We start from the raw sequence: 20,439 nt of genomic DNA, 5'->3' as shown, positions 1-20,439 counted from the left end.
CTTGCTGGGAGAAATTTTTTTGCAGAGGAAACCGGTCGTGTGTACATTTTCGTTGAGGAAACTGTCGAGAAACTCGACGAGCCAAAAAGAGAGCACGGAATGACGGAATGGAGAAAATTGGCTTGTCGAGTTCCTCAACAGCCTAACAAGGAACTCGACGAGGAAAACGATGTGTTTCGCCCGTCGAGTTTCTCGGTCGTGTGTACGAGGCCTGAGTAATGCAGGAATGCGTATAAATAATTCCCACAAGGCTTTTGTTTAATGAGAACCCATAGATGCTATTGTTTTGGTCTACTGGCCTTATTAGCACAGAGCTGGAAGTTCTGTTTACCAAATGGATTGACAAAGTAATACGTCAGTGAAGTACAACCTTCTTCAAAATAGAAAGGAGTTTATGGTAATGCCGTTTTATCATGGCAAGTCTGCAAGTGAATGCTGACTTTCTGGATCAGCCCCTTGCTATCTCTTAATATTCACTATTGGTCTTTTAGTGTGATAGCCAATGACGAGGCTTTGGCTTTGGAAGTATATAAATCTAAGTATCTGTAATAAGTAAGAGGGGGTGAGGGCAGGTACCTGGCAAAGACAGTACTGGGACCTTACTTGCAGGCACCTATGGAATAACAGCCCAGTATAAGGCAAGTATATTCCACTAAAGGGTTTCATTAAAGAATCACACATTCTTTGGTGAAGCAAACGTAAAAAAATGGCAGACACTGTCACATCACACTTTTAGGTCAAACCCACCATCACCATTTATAAAATTCAATGCTTATGGTTAAATGTGTAGACATCATTTGTTTTTTCATTGTTTTCAGTATCCCACAATGTATTTTTTAATGCATGAAAACTGCACACAGACTACAGAAGCTTAATTAAGGAACAGTTTGCTCCTTTAATTAAAGGGTATTCTGACAAAATAATTGTTAAGATAACTTTTTTTTGTCCCCAAAAATAAAAAAAATCATAGAAAATAACTAGCCATGGTTCACTGGTTCATAGCAGCTTGCCAGTGTCTATTGTGCAGGGACTTAACCCTTTTTTACTTTAGGAAGAACAGCACAAATGACACCATCATGTCTCGGTTCTCACTAAATTAAAATGCACCCGAAACCCAAGAGACAGAAAACATGTTATTTTGAGAGGCAATTAATAAGAAATGAACTTTAGATAGTATGTGTCTCTGCACTGTCACCTACCCTGCAATTAGGTTCCAGGGGACAATACACAAGCATGGCACGCTGCAGCCTGACACCCCCTCTCATGAAAAACCTTGTTAAAATTCATGAAATCCTGTTGCTGATTCAAAGGACTTTCTCATCAGACATTGGATTTGGAACTATAGGGACAGCATTGCCGGCATTATTTTTTAAGTAGGATAAACAAAAAATCTCAGATTTATAAAGGCTATTGTAAATTTGATAATACATGGTTATGATTAACATTCATTTTATACATTTTTTATCTTAAACACATAATATACAATTCTTCACCTACAGTATATAACAAAAACATATATATAAAAATAAATTATAATTTATTATAATTTATATTTTATCCACAGGGTAACAGATGAAAACAACCCTAAACCAAATCTGTAATATGCCATGTATGGCAAAGCAATAGGTTCACCCCACCTTCCACCCCATTCAACATTCCTACCTCCCCTGCCACTGTAAATCCCTTACCCACATTCTACCCAGAATACAAATAACAATATTTTTTTTCGCTTTGACCTCCATTTAAAAGATAATCTGTAATAAAGCTGAACACAATTTATTTATACTGTATATCCTATTTTATATCTTTAAAGGCGAAGTACAGTCAAATCTCGTTTGACTGTACTTCTCCTGTGGATCACAGGAGTGCAGTTTGTTCTGCCCGTTTTCAGCAGACACCGGGCTGAAGCCAACTGTCTGCTGACACCACAGTGCTGGTCCAGGCTCAGGCAAGATCGGGACAATGGAGTCAAGATCCGCCCACATGCCTGCACCCGTACCAGCTCAGCCTCCCAGCGAGCCGCTGAGAGCCTGAGCCGGCCACTTCCGCTCCTCCACAGCCCAGAACTCCAGTGAGCGCGAGGTTGCAGATTAGACTGACAGTCACTAGCTCTCTGTTCACAGAGCTGTGAGAGCTGAGTGATATGCATTGTTCGATCTCTCAGTATTCATTGTTAGAGGTACCGGGTGGACCGATGCTGCATCCACTTAGGCAAGTATGATTCTTAAAAAAAAAAAACTTCTCTTTCAAAGTGATGTTATGTATTCTCTCTCTGATGCCTCGTACACACGATGGGAATTTCCGATAAAAAAAGTCAGACGGACATTTTCCATCGAAAATTCCGACCGTGTGTATGCCCATCTGAGTTTTTCCATCGGAAATTCTGAGGAATTCCATTGGAGTTTACATAGAGAACATGTTCTCTTTTCCTCCGATGGAATTCCGTCGGAATTCCGATGTGAGTTTGGTTGGCCTGATCGTGTGTACGAGACATTACTTTATAATATACACGCTGGGTTTGATTTACTAAAACTGGAGAGTGCAAAATCTGGCGCAGCTCTGCATAGCAACCAATCAGCTTCCAGATTATTATTATTTTTTTGTCAAGGCTTAATTGAGCAAGCTGAAGTTTATTTATTTATTACAGTACTTATATAACGCTGTCAATTTACGCAGCGCTTTACATATTCAGAGAGTCGTGGTTAATGATTCTTACTCTGAATGGTCCAATGTTATGAGTGGTGTACCCCAAGGTTCAGTGCTGGGACCCTTACTTTTCAATATATTTATAAATGATATTGGGTCTGAGATCAAAAGTAACATTTCTGTCTTTGCAGATGACACCAAGCTATGCAGTGGAATAACGTCCTTACAGGATGTCTCCAATTTACAAGCCGACCTCAATGCTCTGTCTGATTGGGCGACTAAGTGGCAGATGAGGTTTAATGTAGATAAATGTAAAGTTATGCACTTGGGGGCTAAGAATATGCATGCATCATACATACTAGGGGGAGTACAACTGGGGGGGTCTGTAGTGGAGAAGGATCTGGGGGTTTTAGTTGATCATAAGCTCAATAATGGCATGCAATGCCAAGCTGCGGTTTCCAAAGCGAGCAAAGTCCTTTCTTGTATTAAGAGAGGTATGGACTCCAGAGACAGAGATATAATTTTGCCCCTGTACAAATCATTAGTAAGACCTCATCTGGAATATGCAGTTCAGTTTTGGGCACCAGTTCTCAAAAAGGATATAGGAGAACTGGAGAAAGTGCAGAGAAGAGCAACCAAACTGATAAGAGGCATGGAGGAGCTCAGCTATGAGGAAAGATTAGAGGAACTAAATTTATTCACTCTTGAGAAGAGGAGAATAAGGGGGGATATGATCAACATGTACAAATATATAAGAGGTCCATACAGTGAACTTGGTGTTGAGTTATTCACTTTACGGTCATCACTGAGGACAAGGGGGCACTCTTTACGTCTAGAGGAAAAGAGATTTCACCTCCAAATACGGAAAGGTTTTTTCACAGTAAGAGCTGTGAAAATGTGGAACAGACTCCCTCCAGAGGTGGTTCTGGCCAGCTCAGTAGATTGCTTTAAGAAAGGTCTGGATTCTTTCCTAAATGTACATAATATAACTGAGTACTAAGATTTGTAGGTATAGTTGATCCAGGGTAAATCCGATTGCCTCTCGGGGGATCAGGAAGGAATTTTTTCCCCTGCTGTAGCAAATTGGATCATGCTCCGCTGGGTTTTTTTGCCTTCCTCTGGATCAACTGTGGGTATGGAGTTGGGTGTATAGGATTTTACTGTGTTTTTTTATTTTGTTTTTTGTGGTTGAACTGGATGGACTTGTGTCTTTTTTCAACCTGACTAACTATGTAACTATGTAACTATGTAACTATATACATTGTACATTCACATAAGTTGGAAGCTGGTTGGTTACTATGCAGAGCTGCACCAGATTTTGCACTCTCCAGTTTTAGTAAATCAACCAAAATGTGTTTTAAGTCCTGACCATAGTAAAATAAAAAAAAGAAAGATACAACACTGCCCCATTTTCTCTTTTTTTATGCTTTGTTGTGTTTATACATATTTGAGTATTCCTTTCATTAAGTTTAACAACACACATTAGTAACATTCATGGATCATGTGAAGACCTCTATATACACTTCACATCATTATTCTCTTTTGAAATAAAATCCATCCTTCTACTGTAGTTGGTAAAATGTAGATAATGTCAATGAAAATGTATTCACAAATGTTAAATGAGATAAAAAATGTTAACTCAACCACTGCAGCAGGGCGGCCTCTCTGCTCTCTACATGTACGTGATCCAGCATTTCCAGGTAGTGGGAGCGCGGCCGCCGCCCCATCTGTGCTGTGATTCGGTACAGCACAAGTTGATCAGCATGTCCCAGGTCTCTGTACAGAGAACAGCAGAACAATGCAAAGCAGGGAGAAAAATCAGCCATATCTAATAGTAAAAGCAGCACATATTTCACACATTACACTAGTTAGGCAGACAGTTAACCCTTTCATTGCCCCTAAATATTGCCCCCTTCCCAGCCAATGTCATTAGTACAGTGACAGTGTACAGTAGCGCTGCTCATTGTATTAGCGTCACTGGTGATGTCAGTGTCAGTTCCCACCCAGTGTCAGTTAATGTCAGATTGCTCTCTACACTATCACAATCCCACTATAAGTCGCTGATCATCCCCATTACTAGTATGAAAAAAATAATAATCCAGTATATATATATATACACATGATGTTTTTTTTACAATGATGTTCTATATATTGGAGAAAGTTGGGAATTTACTAAAACTGGAGCACACATAATCTGGTACAGCTGTGCATAGTATCCTATCAGCACTGCTTGGACCTTGAAGAAGGGGACGTACCCCAAAAGCTTGTCCTGAAAAATTGTATGTTAGTGCAAATCATTTTTTTTTTATAACTGACAGTACTCAATTACCGCTTTCTAAAGTGGCGGGAAGGGACATCCCCCTCCTGCAGCTCGCTGATGTTTCTTGGGCTTAGGCCTTGTACAAACACATCGTTTTCCTCGACGAGTTCCTTGTTAGGCTTGTCAGGGAACTCGACAAGCTTGCTTTGCGTACACACTGTCAAGACAAAATCTCCTCATTCTCAAACGCGGTGACATACAACACATACAACGGCAGGGGAAGTTCGATTCCACTGGCACAACCCTTGGGGCTGCTTTTGCTAATCTCATGTTACTGCGTGTTAAGTAAAAGTTTGGTAAGAGACAATTTGCACTTTTCAGTCTGTTACAGCGTGACAAATGTGCTATTTCCATTACAAATGCTACTTTTACCGAAGGTGCGCTCCCGTCACATACTTTATTCTGAGCATGCGCGGGTTTCTTAGCATACACACGATCGTGTTTCTCGTCGAAAACCAGCCCAACGAGGAACACGACAAGGAAATTGAGACTCCCGTCGAGGAAAAGAGGAACTTGTTCTCTTTTTTCCTCGTCGAGTTCCTCGACAGTTTCCTCCATAAAAAACATACACGCGACCGGTTTCCTCTGCAAAAAAGCTCTCCCACCAAGTTTCTTGATGGATTCTAACGAGGAAAATGGTCGTGTGTACGAGGCCTTACTGTTTCCACCAGTTCACCTGAGAAACGATCCAGCTGCACCCAAAGGTGATCAAAGAGTCCAGGCTGGACTTTTTTTTTTTTATTTAAAGCAAAAGATCAAAATAATGCTTTAAATAAAGAAGAGATTTGTTTTGTTTTTTGACCCCAGATCTCTTCATAAAGAGGACCTGTCCTCCTTATTTCTATTACAAAGAATGTTTACATTCCTTGTAATAAGAATTAAAGTGATAAAAAAAATTTAAGGGACAGTATAAAAAAAATGTAAAATAAATGAGAATTTTTTTTTATAAAGCGCCACCATCCCTCCGTGCTTGCGCACAAAAGTGAACAAAAAGTGAACGCATAAGTAAGCCGCACATGCATATGGATGGGACTGGCCAGGAATGGACTCCAACAGAAAAAATTACCATGGATAAAATGAAGAAAAACGGGCCATAGTGAAGTTCTGCGATTTATTGTAAAACAGATTAAAAACAAAAGCCAAATGGCCGCTTACTTGTGCAAGTGCCGAGACCTTGCCACTAAGGAATCAAGCATGTTACAGCTAGAAGTGACGTGGAGCACCAGCTGCACTGTGTCTCACTGGCATTGGTAGGTGTAGCGTGCGTTATGATTCAGATATCCCCTCACAAAGCCCAGGACGTCAAATGACGTCCACCTGGGATGGGAGATCCCCTCTGTGAATGTCATATGACTATGGGCCGTTACTGAAGTGGTTAAAGTGCATTTTTTCCAAGATAAAATTGCGTTCGGAAAACCGCTGCACAAATACAGGCATACCCCACTTTTAAGTAAACAATGGGGTTTATTTACTAAAGCTGGAAAGCGCAAAAAATCAGGCTCACTTCTGCATAAAAACCAATGAGCTTCCAGGTTTTATTACCAGGTTTAATTGAACAATCAATCAACCAAGCTCATTGGTTTCTATGCAGAAGTGAGCCTGATTTTGCGCTTTCCAGCTTTAGTTGATGTTAGTGAAGATTTTGGGTTTAATCTTTAATTTATGAAAAATCTTTTCCTGCCATCTAATTATTTGAAACTGTAGATGTAGATGGGGAAGCTCTAAAAAATATTTTTTCTGGCATCTTTCATTTGCTAAATAGATGTCTTGCTTAAAAACTTTATTTTAGACCCCTGCTTCTCTAGCAAACTAGCAAATAACCATGTCTTTTGGTCCACAGTGTAAAAAACTTCCATGGATTAAGCAAAACATTTGATGTTTAATCCTCTCCGTGATACAAAGAAGACAGATACGGCTTAAATCATTTAAAGATGATTTTTGTTCATCACATATGAGAGAAAAAAAAACTTTTATCCTCAAACTGTCAGAGATGTTAGGCGCATCAGCATACATTTAAATTCATGCATCAGAAAGATAGTAAATGATTTATGCAGAAGAAAAACAGTACATTAGAATATCTTCAGCAGTGTTTGTAGGAGGGAAAAGAGGGAATAGATAGATGAGAGTTTCTTCATTCCTTTCACTAATGTTAATTAATAATGCAGAAGAATGAACATGAAGTGAAGGGAAAGAAGTCAGCAAAACTATTTAACACATTATCAGCAGTAATGCTGATCCTCCAATCAAAGTAATTGCCCAACATAAAATAGCAATGGAAACAAAGGTACATTTTTGCTTGTATGCAGAAAGTACAGTAAAGTACAAGTAAACCAGATCACTAAAATCTCATACAACGTTTAACATGCCAATGGAATTTCAACCGTCATCTTCATTATTTTAGAATCTGCAGCTTTTAACCACTTGGGGACCGTCGCACTCACTTTTACCTCGACAGAATGGCATGGGCAGGCAAATGGGCGTACATGTACGTCCCTTTAAATTTGCTGCCGCGTGGGCGCGTGTGCGTCGGTGCACATGCGCCCCTGCCTTGAGCTCCGTGACCGTGCCCATGGGACCCGTGGACTTTATGTTCCAGGCCCGTTGTCCCGCGAACATGTCATGAAGCTGCAGGACGGGGGGATGCCTATGTAAACAAGGCATCTTCCTGTTCTGCCTTGTGACAGGACACTGATCTTCTGCTCCCTGTCATTGAGAGCAGTGATCAGTGTTGTGCCACAGGTAGCCCAGCCCCCACACAGTTAGAATCACTCCCTACGACACACTTAACCCCCTTCCTCGCCCCCTAGTGGCTATCCCCTTCCCTGCCAGTGTCATTTACACAGTAATCAGTGCTATAAATTTGATCACTGTATAAAGGACAATGGTCCCAAAATAGCGTCAAACGTGTCCGCCATAATGTCACAGTCACAATAAAAATCGCTTATCGCCGCCATTACTAGTAAAACATTTTTTTTATAAAAATGCCATAAAACTATGCCCTATTTTGTAGACGCTATAACTTTTGCGCAAACCAATCAAAAAACGCTTATTGCGATTTTGTTTTACCAAAAATATGTAGAAGAGTACATATCGGCCTAAACTGAGGGGGAAAAAAAACGTTTTTATTAAAAAAAATTGGGGGATATAAAGTAAAAAATATATTTTTTTCCCAAATTGTCGCTCTGTTTTTGTTTATAGCACAAAAAATAAAAACCGCAGAGGTGATCAAATACCACCAAAAGAAATCCGAAGTAAATATTCATATCTGGTGATCCTGCCATTAAACTCCCAGCGTGGGTGCTTTGTGCATTTAGGAGTTTGTTGCACTCTAGAAGGTAATATTGAGTGCTTGGCATCACCCATGGAGATTTTCTACTCTTAGGCCTCATTCACACTTGGCGGACTCCGTCGGCTCAGCGGGAGATCAGTCCGCAGATCTCCGCTGAGCCGACGGATGACAAGCTTCTCTCTGCTCACTGAGCGGGGGAGGGGCTTGTCGGGCACCGCTGTGTCCTATGGAGCGATCTGATGAAAACGGACAGCATGTCCGTTTTCATCAGATCTTAGCCGATCCGATCCGCATGGACGGATGGGGACGTGGCCCCCATACGTCTGTTTTCAGCAGATCGGGTCGGATGTCAGCGGACATGTCTCCGCTGACATCCGACGCTCCATAGGAATGCATGGAGCGGCCGTGTAGGTCCGCCGACAGACGGACCCGAACGGCCAAGTGTGAATGAGGCCTTAGGTACTTATAGGTTTTATGGGTACTTATAGGTAAGGGAAGCTAGTAGACCAGACTGTGTGACTGACAGAGGAGACCAAAAATGCCTGTAGGTGAAAATATAATAATTTATTAAGATAAGTGAACAAACACATAACCACCTCCAACAGGACACAGTGCAATAAATCAACCAAAAAACAGTGACCCAAAGATAACTATAGACAATATGTACAATAATGGGAGATACCATAAACGTAGTAAAAGCCAGGGTCATACACAAGGGGATATCAGCAGATGGGTAAGGACAGGAGACCAACAGGAACAGGGAGTGGGCGGATGGATAGGCTGCAGAGCAGGGATCCAAAGTAATCAGGTAATAGGAGGACAGGTATCCAAGGTAATCAGTAGACAGGAGGGACAGGTACAGGATGGGCTTGGGATAGGGATCAGGTCGGTCAGATGCAGGGTCAGGGTCAGGTTCAGGGTCAGAATAGCAGGCTCAAAGTCAGATGAGAGAGATACCAAGGCAAGCATGTGAGAGCTCGCTGGGTATTTATAGGACTGCAATGATTGTCCTCATGTGACAGCTGAGCGGAGGAGGTGCTGCCTGCCCCACACTGCCGGAATACACCCGCTGGTGAACGCCGGTACTACGGCCCACGGATCAGGCATTACCACCAGCAGGTGAGATCCTCTATTAAAGATACTGGCTGCAAAAGGACACCTGCTGGTGGACACTAGTACTGCAATCCATAGGACCAACAGCTATATACATGGTAGGAATAGGGATGATTTGAACTTACTGGACTTGGTTTGAGGGAGATTCACTAAACTGTGCTGTATTCTGAGTGCTAATTCGAACCCCAAGTCAATAGAAGCCAAATATTTCAAATTGGTTCTGATCTTTTTCTGGGGTAATAGGCAAGAGGTTGTCAAATAAAGGGCGCGGGGAGCTGGGGAAGATGCACCAATGCAACACATTTTTTTTTTTTCAATTACGTTTGGCAAGGAGCAGCAATTTTAATAGTTCTTAATGTGAAATATTAAACATGCAAAATGCCTTTAAATAACATGCCTGGGTATGCCCTGAACCTGTCTGTGAAGTGGCACATCTGTATGATGTATACAATGTACTACAGCAAAACCGATATTTATACTGCTTGTACATGACATTACCTGCCCGCTTCATTCTGTTTGTAAACAAAGCAGCTGCAGATTGCTTTCATTCATACCATACCCTTTTCCTACATGAAGGACTGGTATAAATGTTAAGTAGGAACCCACGCATAAACAGGAACAAAAAGTGTTAACCTCCCCAGTATGTATAATGGAACCCTATGCAATCATGCTGCCTGGCAGATTAGGAAAGAGGGGGAACCGAGCATGCACCCCCCTGAACCATACTATGCCACATGCCTTTAATATTGAATGGTACCTTGCCATGTGTGTATGCCTGGCAAATCACTTGGTCTCCATGTTGATGAGGACAAATTCTTTATTACAAAAAAGGAAATCAAACCCCAAAAACGTGTTCCATGTGGTAAATCCATTGTTAATTATGTTGTTCAGTGATGCAGATTTTCATCGTATATGATAAATAACGATCCAGACAATCACAGTTCAGTAGCTTAGTGGTTAGCACTTTTATCTAGAAGCACTAACCTCATTATTATTATTATTATTATTATACAGGATTTATATAGTGCCAATAGTTTACGGAGCACTTTACAATATAAAAGGGAGTTCTAATACAATAAAATACAAGAGGATTAAGAGGGCCCTGCTCAGAAGAGCTTACAATCTAATAGTGTATGGCAGGTGGTACAAAATGTTGCAATTGTGGGGAATGAGCTGATGGAAGTGGTAAAAGATTAGTTGGAGACGTGATAGGCTTCCCTGAAGAGATACGTTTTCAGGGATCGCCTTTAGGAAGAAAGAGTAGGGGATAGCCGGACAGATTGAGGTAGCAAGTTCCAAAGGATGGGAGAGACTCTGGAGAAATCCTGGGAGACGAGCATGGGAGGAGGAGATGAAAGAGCTTGAGAGGAGAAGGTCTTGAGAAGAGCAGAGAGGACGGTTTGGGTGATATTTGGAGACAAGATTGGTTATGTAGCTCAGGGCGGAGTTGTGAATGGCTTTGTATGTTGTGGTTAGTATTTTTAATCTAATTCGCTGGGTGATTGGGAGCCAGTGTGGGGATTGGAGGAGAGAGTTTGCTGACACCGAGCGGTTGGTAAGGTGGATAAGTCTGGCAGCAGCATTCATGATAGACTGAAGAGGGGATAGCCTATGGAGAGGCAAGCCAATGAGAAGGGAGTTGCAATAGTCAAGACGAGAAATGACAAGGGAGTGAATCGGTTAAAATCAAAACCCCAACATTATTTGCACAGAGTTTACATGTTCTCCCTGTGCTTGCTTGGGTTTCCTCTGGGTACTATGGCTTAGACCAGGGATATGCAATTAGCAGACCTCCAGCTGTTGCAAAACTACAAATCCCATCATGCCTCTGCATCTGGGTGTAATGCTTATGGCTGTCAGAGTCTTGCTATGACTCATGGGACTTGTAGTTCTGCAACAGCTGGAGGTCCGCTAATTGCATATCCCTGGCTAAGGCCCCTCTTACACTTATATGACTTGTCCCACGATTTGCGATGGCAAATTAGCATGACAAGTTGTTTCCCATGATTTCCAATGACAACCATTCATATTAGTACGACTTCAAGTTGTTCTGACTTCAAAGTAGTCCCTGCACTACTTTGGTCCGATTTTGATGCCACCTACACAGGCATTCCATAAAATAGCGGCCGCGAATTGTGGAAAAATCTCGGACGTAAAATCGCACAACTTTGAAGTCACAGTAGTGTGAAAGGGGCCTAAGGCCTTGTACACACGACCGAGGAACTCGTCGGAAAAGACACATCGTTTTCCTCGACAAGTTCCTTGTTAGGCTTGTTGAGGAACTCGACAAGCTTGCTTTGCGTACACATGGTCAAGACAAAATCTCCTCGTTCTCAAACGTGGTGACGTACAACACATACAATGGCAGGGGAAGTTCGATTCCACTGGCACAACCCTTGGGGCTGCTTTTGCTAATCTCATGTTACTGTGTGTTAAGTAAAAGTTTGGTAAGAGAGAGACGATTTGCACTTTTCAGTCTGTTACAGCGTGAAAAATGTGTTATCTCCATTACAAATGCTACTTTTACTCCCGTCTCATACTTTATTCTGAGCATGCGCAGGTTTCTTAGCATACACACGCTCGAGTTTCTCGTCGAAAACCAGCCCGACGAGGAACACGACGAGGAAATTGAGACTCTCGTCGAGTTCCTCAACAGTTTCCTCGATGAAAAACATACACACGACCGTTTTCCTCGGCAAAAAAAACTCTCCCACCAAGTTTCTTGATGGATTCTGTTGAGTTTCTCGGTCGTGTGTACGAGGCCTCAGACTGTAAGCTCTTTGACAGAAGGGAGTGATGTAAATGTATAATTTATATGTAAAGGACTGTGTAAGGTCGTGGTGCTATATAAATACCTGTAATAAGTAACAGCCCCCATCTGAATAATGTAAACAGAGGGCCTGGAAGCTCTGACAATATTTGGTCAATGATGTCTCATAAGATGTCTGTTGGCTTCTTTACAAACCAGCAGGCAACATGAGAGTGGTTGCCAACATGTGGGCAGTCACCAGCATGGTAGCAACCAATGATGCTGGTGCATCCAACCAACTGCAGTGTACAGTTGGCACAACTGAAGTACTAATTTACTGGTGGTAATACCACCCAAAAATAATTAATTACTGTTGCCAAAGCAGCAGGATGTTTACTGTATTGCTGGCAAATTGGCCAAAGAGTTCTGCACTGCAAATGCCAAACATTCAACGCTTGGGTTGAACCCTATATTGGGCCACTCTTGAGCCCCAGCCTTGCTGAAAAAGAGAGTAAAAGGAAGAAATATAGAAATTCCTATAGGGTAATTGAATATATAAGTAATATAAGAACTATGGGCCAGATTCAGAAAGGAGTTACGACGGCGTATCTCCAGATACGCCGTCGTAACTCTGAGTGTCAGGCGTCTCATCTCTGCGCCTGATTCATAGAATAAGATACGCCTCACTGTTGCCTAGATACGAGCGGCGTAAGTCTCCTACGCCGTCGTATCTTGGGGTGCATATTTACGCTGGCCGCTAGGTGGCGCTTCCGTTGATTTCCACGTAGAATATGTAAATTAGCTAGATACGCCGATTCGTTAGGAGCGTCAATTACGTGGGGTCACGAGTCATTAGCATACAACACGCCCACTACATGCCTCCTTTGAATTAGGCGGGCTTACGCCGGACCAGTTACACTATGCCACTGTAACTTAGAGCGCAAGTTCTTTCTGAATACGGGACCTGCCACTCTAAGTTACGGCGGCGTAGTGTATCTGAGATACGCTACGCCCGCCGAAACTTACGCAATTCTATCTGAATCTGGCCCTATAAATTTAAAATAAAGCTACTTATTACATAAATGGCCATCACCTTGTATCAACATAAAACTGCCAGTTAACGGTTTCCAATAAAACTAGTACTAATGTTTGTATGCATTGGGACATGGCTTCTATAGCAGCATAGGCTCTTGTGAATGGTTTGTTGGTCAAGTCAGTGCTGCTTTTGTTCCCAGTTCAGCAATGTTACCTGAATTTAGACTGGTCCTGCCTTTCAGATACCAGCAGATGCCACAAATCCATCGCGTCATGCTCAGTTTCCATGATTGACTTAGGGTGACACATGGCACAAAAACACAGTCAGGTGCTGGAACAGAGAGAGCAGATTCTCCAGAATGTGGAGAAATTCCAAGCATAGAGGTCATCTAAGAAATGCAAATACTGACTTCTCAACGAGCCGGGTCATTTGGAAGCACAGATCAATGAGATGGCAATGATTCATTTTGTTTAGAGGAAAACTTCGATTTTTAAAACAAAAAGCAGACAGAAGGCAGTGGTCTCCTAAAAACACACAAAACTTCTAATAATAGCTAAGAGCATAAATACGTCTCTGGGGTTCTGGTCTTTGTCTTCTAATCCAATAAACAGTTTAGGGTCCTTCTCTAGTACATCAATCCCATTCAAAATTTCCTTATCTTGGTTGGAAATCAAACATGTGAACCAATTTAAGGGTAGTGATACATTTGCTTTGAAGAAAAGAATGTTCAGCTTAAAGAAGACAAAGGCTATCACATCTCGGAGTGTTATTGAATTGGGTGAATGAGCCATCATAGAGACTACAATGCTTTTTCCGACCAACGGTGCATAAACAAAACAAAATGCTCTCATGTGGGATCTTTCTTGCCCAAAATATTCAGGTTAACACATAAAGAAACCACACACAGCATATGTGCACGAAATATACTTTGAAGTGCTAGAACTTTAATAATTTAAGTTTTAAAAAAAAATGTAAATACATTACTTCCAAATATTGTAATACTTACTTCATGTAGATTGCCAAAAAAGCAAAATAAACTGTAACCAACTTAAAAAATTGCAGTAAAATCACAGAAAACGTAAGTATTTTAAATGCTTATTTGCATGTTCCTTTAAATAAACAACTTTTTGTTGATTTGCAATTTGACTCTGAACTTGCAATACATTTGAATACTTCAGGAAGAGTCAATTGTCAAGCTCATCCCACTCCCTTCTCTCCTGTCTAATTACTCTCTGTGCTGGCCAAGCTCCTCTGTTCCTCCCATCAACTCACTATATTATTATTATTATTATACAGGATTTATATAGCGCCAACAGTTTACGCAGCGCTTTACAACATCAGGGAAGACATTATAGTTACAATACAATTCAATACAGGAAGGATCAGAGGGCCCTGCTCGTTAGAGCTTACAATCTAGAAGGGAGGGTCAAGTGGAACAGAGGGTAGTAGATGTGGGGGGTGATCAGATGGACACAATTAAAATACAGTTGTTAGATGTGGGTTGGATATAACCTTTTATGTAGCAGATGGTGAAAGAGTGAAGGAGAATACTATAGGGTGGCACTTGAGTGGCAGATCTGAGCCTGCTTGGGATGCTGACATTGCATCCAAGATGGAGGAGCCCAGCAGCCTTAGGGCTTTCGGAAGCCTACACAAGGAAGACCTTTACATATAAATAACATGAATAAAATATGGTAAATGCAAAATAAAATAATGGCAATGTTGTTGTTGAAATGGGCTGGTGTCCAAGCATCAAGTAACATGATCACAAAAGCTAATACTACCCAACGGGCGAGCACTCCCCCCCCTCCTGAATCATACTAGGCCACATGCCCTCAACATAGGGGGGGGTGGGTGCTTTGGGGCAGGGAGGCTCTGCATCCCCCACCCCAGAGCACATTTTCACCATGTTGATGAGGAAGAGGGCCTCTTCCAAACAACCCTGGTTTTTGGTTACTGGGGTCTGTGGGCGGGGGGCTTATTTGAATCTGGAAGCCCCCTTTTACAAGGCGGCCCCCAGATCCCGCCCCCCCCCATGTGAATAGGTATATGGTACCCCTACCCATTTACCAAAAAAGTGTCAAAAAGTAAAAACCACAAGAGACAGTTTTTGTCAATCCTTTATTGAAAAAGAAATTAAAAAAAAGTGTGCCGCAATGTAAATCCACCATCAATCACCCCGTTAGAAGGACCCGAAAAATAGCAAAAAATGCAAAATGCTCCGCTTTCATGGGAGGTCTCCTGCCGACAGCTGTCCCTTACCTTTGACAGCTCTTAAAGTGGTAGTAAAGGTTCCGTTTAGGTAAGTAAAATGGGGGCTTTGGGGGGACCGGACATAGGATGCATTAAGGTAAAAAAACACAAGGGTTTACAACTCCTTTAAATAGGCAAGGGTGGGGATACCCGGTGACGTAACCAGGTGACCCCGTCCTAGTTTTTTTCATGGAAGGTCATAGTTCTACTTTAAAGAGTCAGGCCCCGTACACACGACCGAGTTTCTCGGCAGAATTCAGCCAGAAACTCGATCGGAGCTGTATTCTGCCGAGAAACCCGGCCGTGTGTACACTTTCGGCCGAGGAAACCGACGAGGATCTCGTCGGGCCAAATAGAGAACATGTTCTCTATTTCCTCGTTAGTCAACGGGGAAACTTGGCTCGCCGAGATCCTCGGCGGCTTCACAAGGAACTCGACGAGCAAAACGATGTGTTTTGCTCGTCGAGTTTCTCGGCCGTGTGTACGGCCTGAGTCAATTCAATACTAATGTTTCACTTTTTAATAGATCCTCCAAAGTCCGATCATCTAAAATTTTCTTATATCTGTTGGAGACTATTGGTGAAATTTCAGCACCCAATTATGTAGGCTAGTTTGCCATTTGGATTTATGGTTCCTTTAAAACAAAACTAAAGAAAAAAGCTGGTTAAAATGCGAAGATATCCACTTGTTAAACCATGAGCATTTGTGATTCACCGTCTCGACAAGGCTCAGTATTCTATCAATATACCTCTTCCACAGTGAATTGTTTACAAAGCCCAGAGTACTTAGTATCACAAGTGATTTACTTTGTGTTCTAATAATACCATTGCCGGCATTTGGAGGTATGTTTGTTCTGCGATCCACTGACAATGCTGCTACCTTTTCTATTGTAACCTCTTCCTAGACTTGATAAGACAAAATGTTTGTTTTTTCTTGGGCTATGCTGGGCTTAAGCATCTTCCGTTGAAGATAAGGCTTGTTTCTTCATAGCCATATGCTGGGTTTTTCTTCTAGAAAAAACGCCACCAGAAAATCAGCAAATCCTCCTGCCTACCCAGACGGGCAATTTTCCATTACCTTATTTCATCTGAGAGGTGCCAAGGGGTCTATGAATGCCCAGGATTTGTAAAATTGTGTTTCTGCATCAGAAATCAAGAACTATATAGCAGCGTGCACCGCCAACACGCATGCTGTGCATTAAAGCGATAAGGTCATAGCTAACACGTAACGTACAATATACAGACTCAAATGATATGTGACATGTTACGGCAAGAAGCAATGTAAGAAAAATTGATTTATGAACAGCTTTCACTTCATTCGGAATATTAGCAAGGTTCAGATTTTTTAAATTATGTTCTCAACGAAGAGCTGTCAAAAATAGTAATATATGTTTGTACAATTCCACTCTTTTTTTTTTTGTAGGTACCAAATAAGAAAAACGATATATGCAGTACATTAGATCCATTTAATGTTAACCTTTTGCTGACTGGGCCCATTAAATACGTTGCAGGGTAAAGTCATAGTCAGCACTTTTGGTTACTTCCACCTAGGGTGACCACGTGTCCCGGATTGCCCGGGACAGTCCCGCATTTTGCAGGTCTGTCCCGGGCACATTCATTCCAGGACAGTACAGTGTCCCGGAATGAAACTGACACCCCCCCCCCCCCGGGCCAATCTGATGCCCCGAAAAAAAAGGCTGCCACATCACTGCTTTACTCACTGACAGTACTTAGGAGAATAATAAGTTGCGCTATAAAATAAACAGTGAATAAATAATCAAATAAGGTAAACATAATAGAACGTGATATGAGAATGAACTCCTAGAGGCAGGTACCCCTGTAGTCATAAACACACACTGAAAAGTAAAACATATGACTCAAATACATTCAAATAAGTGACATCAATCAAATATATATATGTAAAAAGTCCAGATTAGTTCAGATTGTCGTTTTGAAAACGACAGAGTTGTCGTTTTGAAAACGACAACTCTGTCGAAACTGGTCAGGTCGGTGCTACGCAGTGACGTCACCACGCTCCAACGTGACCCCGGAAGCACGGCGTTCGTATTTTTAGCTATGCCGGCTGTATTTTAAATGTTATCTTGTTGTGTGTATTTATTGTATTGGAGCTTTAGAATAAACTCCCCCATTGTTTTAAAACAATAACACACATGTTACCTCTTTTATGGTAACCCCCCCCCCCCTTTTTTATGACACACGGACTGACTAAGACTTGCTGGAGCAGATGATATTACCCCTGGTTCGGTCCCAGTGGAGGAGATCCTGAGAGAGCAGTCATCTGGATTTCCGGGTCTACTCATAACCTTTGCAGAGGTTTGTATCTGCAAAAGCGTATTTGACCTTACATCTGAGGTCCAACATATCTGGTAAGGGTCCCCCCTTAATATCTTGTCTTGCACGGGAGAGGATACTACGTTGGTGGTGGTGTTCAGTGACTTTATCTTTATCCTCACACATCTATCCCCCACTGTATGGAATCTGGATTCAGTTCACTTGATTTTTGATTGACTTTCCTTCCCTTCCTCATTCTGTTCCAATATTTGAACTGGTTTTTGCTTCAATCCACCTGTGATTATTGGACCCTTTTTGCTGTCCTAATCTGGACTTTTCACATATATATATTTGATTGATGTCACTTATTTGAATGTATTTGAGTCATATGTTTTACTTTTCAATGTGTGTTTATGACTACAGGGGTACCTGCCTCTAGGAGTACATTCTCATATAACGTTTTATTATGTTTACCTTATTTGATTATTTATTCACTGTTTATTTTATAGCGCAACTTATTATTCTCCTACTATTGCTTGCATGATTGTCACATGTTTTTTGTTGCTGCTTGTACTTCACGCCTCATTGTATCAATCCATTTAGATTAGCGCAGAATTCACCCCCCCCCTTTTTTTCACTGACAGTACTTGTCCTGGCCGGGAATGTCAGGAGGAGCACAATCCCGCCTCCTGCTTGTTATGGAGAAATCACCAAACCTGCTTCTTGTGTCCAATCACTATGCTGTGATTCGTAACAGCACAAGCTGATTTTTGGGAAGGGAGGGTGTCCCTGAATGGTAGATTTGGAAATGTGGTCACCCTACTTCCACCGTGAGCCAGGGCTGTCTTAATGAGAGGGCCCCCCCTCGCCACTGCCCAGGGGCCCTAGCTGCACGGGGGGCCCCTGCACTTTCCCCAAAGCAGCTGGTCCTTGAGCCCATGCTGCCCCGTAATTGGGGGCCTGCACTGTCACCATTGTAGGGGCCCCCAAAGCATTACTTTGCCCAGGGGTCCATGATGCTATTAAGACAGCCCTGCCCTGAGCAAGACAGAAACAAGAACCGCCAGATATATTCCGACCAGTTCGTGGAACAGAGCTCATCAGCTGAGATTGTTTTATGTCCATACAGACATTCAGATAAACTGGAGTGCTGAATGTTTTCTGTTTAGTGAAAAACTGGTCTGGCAGTCATTATGGGGTTGATTTAATAAAGGCAAATAGGCCATTCACTTTGTAAGGGAAGTTGCACTATGCAGGGGACTTTGTCTCAGAGATTAGTAAATGTGGTGAGATTTTACATGTATGAAAAATTAAAAAAATCTATTTTTGTTTGCACACGATTGGATGATGAAAGTCAGCAGAGCTTCACCTCATTTACTAAGCTCTGAGGCTAATTCCCTTGCAATGTACAACTTCCCAAAGTGAACAGCCTATTTGCCTTTAGTAAATCAGCCACTAAACAGAAGACCAGTGCATGCATGCATGTCAGACATTTGATTAGTGTCTACAGGGCAGCCATCACAAATTTTGGGGCCCCTTACACAGCTTTAGGCAGGGCCCCCCAGAAACAGAGAACCGGGAGCCCTCCACTCTCCTGCCACGAGATGATAAGCGGGGGGGGGGGGGATTGTGGTAACGAAAGTGTCATCTCTTCTCTTCTCTCTCCTGCCGTGAGATGATAAGCGGGGGGTTGGTTGGTGCTGACGAACAAAACAAAGTCAAGTCTTTTCTTCTCTCTCCTGCCGCGAGTTGCTAAAGTCAGAAGAAAAGCCCCCTGCCGCGAGTTGCTAAAGGCGGGGGGGGTCAGACGCAAGGCAGCCATCACAAATTGTGGGGCCCCTCACACAGATTTAGGCAGGGCCCCCCTGTAGCAGAGAACCGGGGGGTGCTGACGGAAAAAAAAACAGGTGTAATCTCTTCTCTCCTGAGGCGAGATAATAAGTGGGGGGGGGGGCACTGGGGCCATCGGGCCCCTTACAGGTGTAGTGCAAAAAAAAAAAATGGGAGGGGGCCAGCGGGCCTGTAAGGGGCCCTGGGGACCATCGGACCCCTTACAGGTGTAATGCCTGTACCCCCCTGATGGCGGCCCTGAGTGTCTATGGCCAGCCTAAACTGAACCCGTGCTTTGCTTAGGCACTTAAGGATTCATGTACATGGGAAGTTGTTCAACATCTCCTGAACGGTCTAACTTGACAGCTAGAAACCAGTGTCTAAAAACGTTTAGCCGCGTTTACATGTTGCGTTTAGCCGTGTTTGTGTCTATAAGCATTTGAAAAATGAAAAACGACTGTAAACGAAATGCCACTAAACATTAGTTGCCGCGTTTAGCCGCATTTAGCACTTCAACTGCCTCTAAACACAGCTTCTGAACGCATTTTTTGGGGTTCAAGAAAAAGCCTCTAAACACAATTGCCTAGAAACGACTATAAACGCGCACATGTACAGTACTGAGAAGATAACATAGAAGAAAGTTCAGGAGCAGTTGAAAAAAATGCCAAACTGCTCCTAAAAATCCGTTTACCAGCAGCAGTGTACATGAGGCCTAAAGTGTTTGTAAACCATAAAAAAGTGTTTTAATAATAAATAATTAAAAAACACACCCCTGCCCACCCCCGCCATAGGAATTCATGAGCCTGGCGTCCTGGAAGGAGCCGGGCACTTAGATAGGGAGGGTGGCAGCATGAATGGGGGGGAGGCACTCGTGCACCCACAATGGACAATGGCGGCGCCCCTGACCTAAGG

This window comes from Rana temporaria, chromosome 5 (assembly GCF_905171775.1).
Source record: "Rana temporaria chromosome 5, aRanTem1.1, whole genome shotgun sequence".
In the NCBI taxonomy this organism is placed as follows: Eukaryota; Metazoa; Chordata; class Amphibia; order Anura; family Ranidae; genus Rana; species Rana temporaria.
The sequence above is the reverse complement of the archived record's forward strand: the minus strand, read 5'-3'. Positions refer to the sequence as shown.